The sequence below is a fragment of the Symphalangus syndactylus genome, chromosome 18, assembly GCF_028878055.3.
Source record: "Symphalangus syndactylus isolate Jambi chromosome 18, NHGRI_mSymSyn1-v2.1_pri, whole genome shotgun sequence".
In the NCBI taxonomy this organism is placed as follows: domain Eukaryota; kingdom Metazoa; phylum Chordata; class Mammalia; order Primates; family Hylobatidae; genus Symphalangus; species Symphalangus syndactylus.
Window position 1 is genome coordinate 73,672,368 of NC_072440.2, and position 7,268 is coordinate 73,679,635.

The 7,268-nt window shown below is 48.8% G+C and overlaps 1 long non-coding RNA gene across 1 annotated transcript; it reads left to right on the forward strand.

The window, feature by feature from the left end:
- The first annotated feature begins 4 nt into the window (after nucleotides 1–4).
- On the forward strand, nucleotides 5–4,363 carry LOC134733593 (uncharacterized). The gene is made up of 3 exons (XR_010117222.1): nucleotides 5–1,187; nucleotides 1,976–2,182; nucleotides 4,235–4,363. It is a non-coding gene; the product is annotated as an uncharacterized lncRNA (long non-coding RNA).
- Nucleotides 4,364–7,268: the final 2,905 nt, after the last annotated feature.

Sequence of the window (7,268 nt, forward strand, 5' to 3'; positions counted from 1 at the left end):
CTGCTTGACGAGTGGTTGTAATTGACGTCAATCAACTTTATATCCCGCCCCCGCTGCGCCTGAGAGTCCCGAGATAAAGAAGCCTCCACGTCAAGCAGCCAGAAGCGGTGATAAGAAAAGCTTCCTGATTGGTCAGAGTCTTGCTTGACCCATCTTCGGGAGGAATAGGGATTCGCTACTCCCGCTGTCCTTCTAGAAGTGGGTTCGCCTACAATGGGGCAGTTTGGGGTCTAGGCGGTCTGGAGCGGCGCCTGCGCAATGGGCCAGGCCGCTGCTGTAGAGGCCGTTTTGACTTGATTTGACTTCGCAGCGGTTCTCGCGGCTTCCCCGGTTCCCGGGTTCTGCACAGCGCGGCTATTATAGTGCATCGAGAAGTTCAGTCCTTGCCCCGCATCCCGCAGGGAAATCTCATTTTAAAAGCCCAAAGATGTAATGAGCGTTAAATTCTAAAATATGAATGTGTTTTATTAAAGGGATGTTTGTGAACAAAGGCAGAACAAATACACTTTGATGGGGCTAAGCGGTGAGACTCGGAAACTTGAAGTCGTACTTTCCTCTTAGTCCATTTACTCTGCAAAAGGAGAATGCATCACTCACCTCGTTGCCCGTCACCCAGGGAGGCTCTCTGTGCGCGTTTACCGGGTTGGGGGTGCCTCCTGCACGCGGTTAGGGGGTCAGAGACCTAAATCCCTGGCCTGGACAAGTCACTTCATCCCTCAGCCTCTCAGGATGGGCCTAGGAGAACCCGCCTTGTTGGGTGGTTGTGGGGATGGAAGGAGAGAAACGTATGAGTGCCTGGGAGATAGTAGGTGCACACGTGATTGTGGGGTGGATGGGAGAGCGGAAGCTTATCTGGACAGATTTGGTTTATCATCGCTGTCACTGGTTGGCCGAATGTATCCCTTGTTCTCACTTTCTTGGGGCCCCTGGGATTCTGATGGCTCATGCTGAAGGGAAGAGCAGCCCCTCAGCAAAGGTGCCTATGCGAAAGTTCTACATTCTCTCCAGACGCCTAGAACATTCCACCTCTCCACCACTCTGCATCTCAGAGTGGCTGCCAGCCTTGTGTGGGGGAATAAACATACACACTCTATGAATGACTGATGGTTTCGGCCCCGAATCCAGAGTAAATGCAAGTTGTCTGAGATGTTCTTTCCTTGGGATTCATTCCTGGTGCTACGGTAAAGGTCTGTTTCTCCTTCATTTCCCGTAACTGCTTTTCTTCTTTGGTGACATCACGTGAGTCTGTCTCAGACACCCCAAGTCTGAGTGAGCAAAAAGCCTCTTTCTGGTCTTCTGCCTTCCTCTTGCCGGCTCCCCTCCAGGCCAACCTGTTCACCATGAGTGACCCTGTTAATCCCTTAAAGGACCCCATTTGGTGAGTCACCCTCCCAAGGCAGCTCCACGTAGCTAAGACACAGACACACATCAGGGCAGCCTCCGAAGCCTCGGTTCCTTCATTTTGCACAGTGGGTAATGACAGAGCCGGAGCATAGCCATCTTGAACAAGCACTGCCATTTTAAAGTTCTCTTTGATCAAAAACTGCCTAAATCCAACCCAAAGGGCATCAGCCTAATGGCTAATGTCAGAATGACCATAAACCACAAGTGACATCTCCAATCAGAAACATTCCAACCCTAAGATAACACCCCCCCACCCCCGTCCCGCAGACCAGAGACATGCCAGCCCCGAGATAACCTCCCCTCTGGTCAGAGAGATGTCAGCCCCAACATAACCCACCCTTGGACCAGAAACATTCCAACCCCGCAGTAAACTTCTCCTCCACACAGAAACAGTCCAAGCCTGTGATAAGCTCTCTTGCCCTAAAACCTTAAATACTCTTGGTCTGTAAGAGACAGCACTCCTGACTGAAATTGGCCAGAAGCCCCTCTCAGGTTTATTCTCCAAAATAAACCTGTATTTAACTGTTGAGCCAATTTTCATGTTTCTTTCCTCTTTCTTTAACTCTTACAGGTAATAATCACACCCGCCTCACAGGGCTGTTCTCTGTTCCCCACTCACTGTCTCCCTTTTGTTGCTGCTACTCTGTGTGATTTTAGTCAGCATCATCATAAGAGCATTGTGGAACTTTCCAGAGAGATGGTAAACACTTGTATGGTGAATTCTGTCCCCCTTCACCTCATGGACCCAAGGGCCTTCTATACATTTCTGTGACTGAAGGTAAGCTGAATGACTGACAATCACTAGGTTTAAGGTGGTCAGAGAATTTTGGAGCCATGGGGGTTCCTGAGCAATTCGAGTTATCCCATCTCTGAGCAGCTCTAATAGTCACAGCTGGCCTATGTTGAGCACAGACTTAAGGCTGGCCTTGTTCTAAGTGATTTTAGGGATTAATTACTTTAATTTCACATTTACATTTGATATTCACGATAACCCTGTATCATCCCCATTTGATAGATGGGGAAACTAAGGCCCAAATGAGATTAAGTGAAATACCGAAGGTCACCTAAATAGTGAGTAGCAGAGCTAGGATTTGAATTCCCTCTTACACTTCCTAAATAGCAAATACTTATTGAGTTCCTTGCAGTAATAACTTGCGTTGATTAAGCATTAGATGCGAGGCATCTGCTAAGCACTTCACATCCTCTCTCCTTTATGAAACCATGACCCTGGGAAGTGGAAACTCTCATTCATTTGAAGAAAGGAAAGAGCCACAGAGAGGCCAAGGTCATATAACAAGTCAGCCAGATTCAGAACCAGCCTCAGATCTCTTGACTCTGGGGACCAACGTTTGTTTCTTTGTTTTCCCCCCTTATCCAGCATTTTCATTAATTAGCTTTTCTTGAGTGCCTACCATCAGCCAGGCATGGTGCTGGTTGCTGGATCCACTGAAGGGTGGGGATGACAGAGCCCCAGGCTTTACCTCTGGGTGAGGTATCACGGCAATGTGGGAATAAGGGCCCAGGATTGCACACTATTCTAGAGGAGCCAGGAATCTGGATTTTTGTGTGAAATCCCCTGACCTGTTAGTGTTGGCAATGAACTTAAATTTAAAACACTGTAGCTACAGTAGAAACCTCTGTTGACCGGTTCAACGTGGGGACTGCTCATCTACAATCTTTGGTAAAGAAAGGAAGACCAACATGTGGACAAGTCGCTGTGCCACAGGTGGATATGGGACTCCCTATGTACACCTTGAGGAGCATTCCTAACCCTGGGTGGATGGAGAGGGAGTCGGGAAGGATATTCTGGAAGGAGAGCCTTGTAGGAATTTGTGAGGTGGACACAGGGGAAGGCAAATGCTGGGTGGATGGGTCAGCACATGCAAAGGCTCAGAGCTCTGGGAAGGCAGCAGATGGAACACATGGTGGAATGGCAAGATCCAGAGTAGAATCCTTGTTTGAGGAATTAATTCAACAAATATTCTGTTGAGTGCTTGCTAAGCACTAGGACATAGAGGTGGACAGAACCATCCAGCCCAGTAGAGCGGCAGATGATCAAGCAATAATGATCTATGCTTGCATGTAGTCAATGTTGAATAGAGGGGACGTGGTGCAGAAAGAACAAATACTCTATGCTCTGATCCCTGGACTGGCACACCAGCATCACCTGGGGATTAGTAAGAAAAGCATTTTCCCAGGCCCCACCCCTGACCAGCTGAACACTGGAGGTGGGGCTCACAATCTGCTTCCATAAGGCCTCCTGGTGACTCCGACAGATGCTCATGTTGAGGACTGCTTTTCTTAGCTAATGCCAGGACCCACCTTTATCTACTCTATTGGGTCATTTTACTGTTTTTCAAGCTCCTCGGGAACGTTCCCACCGCAGGGCCTTTGTATGCACTGTTCCCAGTGAGGCTGTATGACTCTGCTTCATGATCTTCAGATCTCAGCTCAAATGTCATACCTTCAGGGAGCCCTCCCAAACATACAATTTAAGCATCGCCCCCAATCTGTCAGTCTCAATATCCTTGACTTACTTTATTTTCTTCATAGCATTCACTACTACCAGAGATTACACAGTCCGTCCCTCTGTATCCGTGGGGGATTGGTAACCACGGATATCAAAATCCAGGGCTACTCAAGTCCCCTAAATAAAATGTTGTAATATTTGCACAAAACCTACACACATTCTCCTGTATACTTTAAGTCACCTCTAGATTACTTTCAATAACTAATACAATGGAAATGCTATAGAAATATCTGTATACTGTATTTTATCTGTATTATTTTTATCGTTGTATTGTTATTTTTTTATCTTTGCAATGTGCAGTTGGTTGAATCCAGAGATGTGGAACCCGTGGATGCAGAGGGCCACCTATATTCCATATTTATTAGTTTATTTGTATGGTATCTGTTGCCCTCCACTAGAAGGTAAGCTTCATGAGAACTGACACTTGGTCTCTTTTGTTCACCCAGTATCTAGGACAGTCCCCTGCATGGTGAGGCACCCAGTAAATACTTTTGAACGAATGAATGACTCTCATAGGGTTTACCCTTCCGGTTGTGTATTCATTCATTCAACAAGCATCAACTCTTGAATACCAATTTTTGGGCAGGCAATGGGCTTACTGCTGGGAGATGTGCAATGACCATTCAGATGGGGTAACCTGATCCTGGGTCCTCTCCCACCCCCAGCCTGCACCCCTAGCTACACTCATATGATCTGTGGAAGAGGAAGGGTTAACAGTGCTGCTTCCCAAAACCAGGGACTAGACTGTTGGAGCTGATTACTGGGGCTTTGGGCGGAGGGGCAGCTGCTGACAAGTTGTTCCCAGAAATTGTTCAATGATCCTGGGGTTAAACACGTCCTGACATCCCTGAAGAGCAGCATGCGGATGAGCCACGGCTCCCTGCCAGGGACAGCAGCAACATTCCACACACAGCACCAGGGCTGATCGTCCCCACTGCAGGGCCCAAGCCCCTTCGCCATTGTGCCGTGACAGCCAGGGGGTTCTCCTTCTGCCTGGGCCCCATCACAGCCCCTTCATTTATAGGGTGTAGTAGCAGAATTGTTGGCTGGAATCCAACAGTTGGGTAAATAGGAGGTTTTAGGGGAAATTAAATAATTGAGAGTGATTCTGCATGAATTCTTAAGAAGAATATCTTTCATACATTAAAGCAGATTTGCTCAAATGCCCTCATGTCAGAGGCAATGCCAAAAAGAGAGTGCTAATAGATTTGTAGAAATTTTATGTATTTAGATCAGGGTTTCCCTACCTTGGCACTATTGACGTTTGGGAGTGAAGAGTTCTTAGTTATGGGGGCTGTCCTGAGCAATATAGACAGCATCTCTGTCCTCTGCCCACTGGATGCAGAGCAAGCTCCCTTGCTGAGACCACCAAAAATGTCCCCAGACATTGCCAAATGTCCCCTGGGGGGCAAAATCTTCCATGGACAAGAAGCACTGATTTAGATGTATGAACCCACTAAATAAAGGATATTGATTTTGCACTTGCAATCTACAAGGCCTTGGGGCTCGGGCTTCCTGGGCTTGAATCCTTGTCTTGCCACCTCTCCTCTATGTCTCAGTCTCCTCCCACCTGCTCTGGTAGGCGCTTTGAGGCTCAGAAGAGTGGCCACATGCAAGGGGTCCCCAGCACGCCTGACACGTGGTAAGACTCAGTGAGCACCAGTTCTGATGAACAGCCACTGGGGTGGCCATGACTCCCTGGAGGAGGATTTATAATGCGGTGGTGCAGTTTTGTTTTACAATTTCCTATAACGCACTGTCGCATCTGGTGCACTGCCTTCTCTTGGTAATGACCTTTGCTGTTCTTTTTTCCACTGTTCACGTGGGCCTGGTTGTTTATGTCTCCGCTGATGCAGTACTTGGCGGTGGCCATCTCAATAAAGGGCAGAGGAAATGGAACTGACTCACCTTCTGTGCGCCCGGAATGCAAAGTGGAGGCCTGAGCTGTGGCCTCGGCGGGGCACGGAGGCCGCGATGTCCTGATTCTGTCAGCAGGGGGCAGCAGCAGCCGGGAAAATGTCTGCTGCAGGAGGGCGGAAGGGCTGCCGCCTTTTGACTTATTTGCTGCCGCCTTTATTTAAAGTTGAGCAGATCATCCCTCCAGAGCCACCCGGAGGCCCCCTTTAACAGCCCAAGATACCCCATCTGCAGAAGCCAAGAGCTGCTTTTCCAGAACGTTCCACGTTAGTGCATCTCTGTCCATTTGCTCGCCAACTGAGAATGAGAGGCTGAGACATCCCCGGGGCTCCTCCCTTTGAGGCGCGGTGCTTTGATTTACATCCTAGAGCCAAGGGCTCCTGAGTCCTGCTGGAGAGTTCTCGCACCTGCTGCCGTCCCTCACTGCCCCCTTTCCACACTCCACGCGTAAAGCCTGTGTGGTTGTGTTCAAGGAGGGCCAAGGAATTCCGAGTGCCCCAGGCTGAAGTTATGTCAAATTCTGCTAGAGGCAAAGTTGAGTGGGTCCCTGACACTCTGCCCTTTTTTTCCCTTCCCCGGCCCTCACTCCATATAACACCCTGCAGCTGCGTGACACAGTGCCCTTCCCAGACCAGCCCTACCCCGGCAGCTGCACCCACCACGCTCAGGGCCCATCTTAGTTAATTCCTCACCTCATGCACTTGGAAACTTAACAGCCCAGTTTCATTCTCGCATCATGCCCTGGAATGCGCCGTAGACATCCTGGGTTCCATTTTCCACCCAGCTGCCAGCATCGTCCTTTACAAATCTTAATTTCAGATAGGTAATCTCACCCCAAGATTCAACATTTAAAAGAGGAAATAGAGAACGTCTCCTCCGTCCCGCCCCTGACAGTTGCTTATGTACCCTTTCGGAGAGATTTTACATATATCCCGGCACAAAAGCACATACACATTCTTTTTTTTTTTTTTTTTTTTTTTTTCTTGAGATAGAGTCTTGCTCTGTTTCCCAGGCTGGAGTGCAGTGGCACAATTTCGGCTCGCTGCAACCTCCGTCTCCAGGGTTTAAGCCATTCCCCTCCCTCAGCCTGCCGAGTAGCTGGGACTACAGGCGCCCGTCACCACGCGTGGCTAATTTTTTGTATTTTTAGTAGAAACAGGGTTTCACCGTGTTAGCCAGAATGGTCTCGATCTCCCGACTTCAGGTGATCCGCCAGCGTCGGCCTCCCAAAGTGGTGGGATTACAGGCGTGAGCCACGGTGCCCGGCCACATACACATTCTTATTCTTTCTCTCCTTCTTCCCTCTGCAAATAGAAGCCAGCACCCACACTCCAGCATTTTGCTTTTCCATCTAATGTACTTTGGAGTGGCCCCATGTCTGTACTCAAAGTGCCCTTGGTCTTTTGTGTGGCTGAGT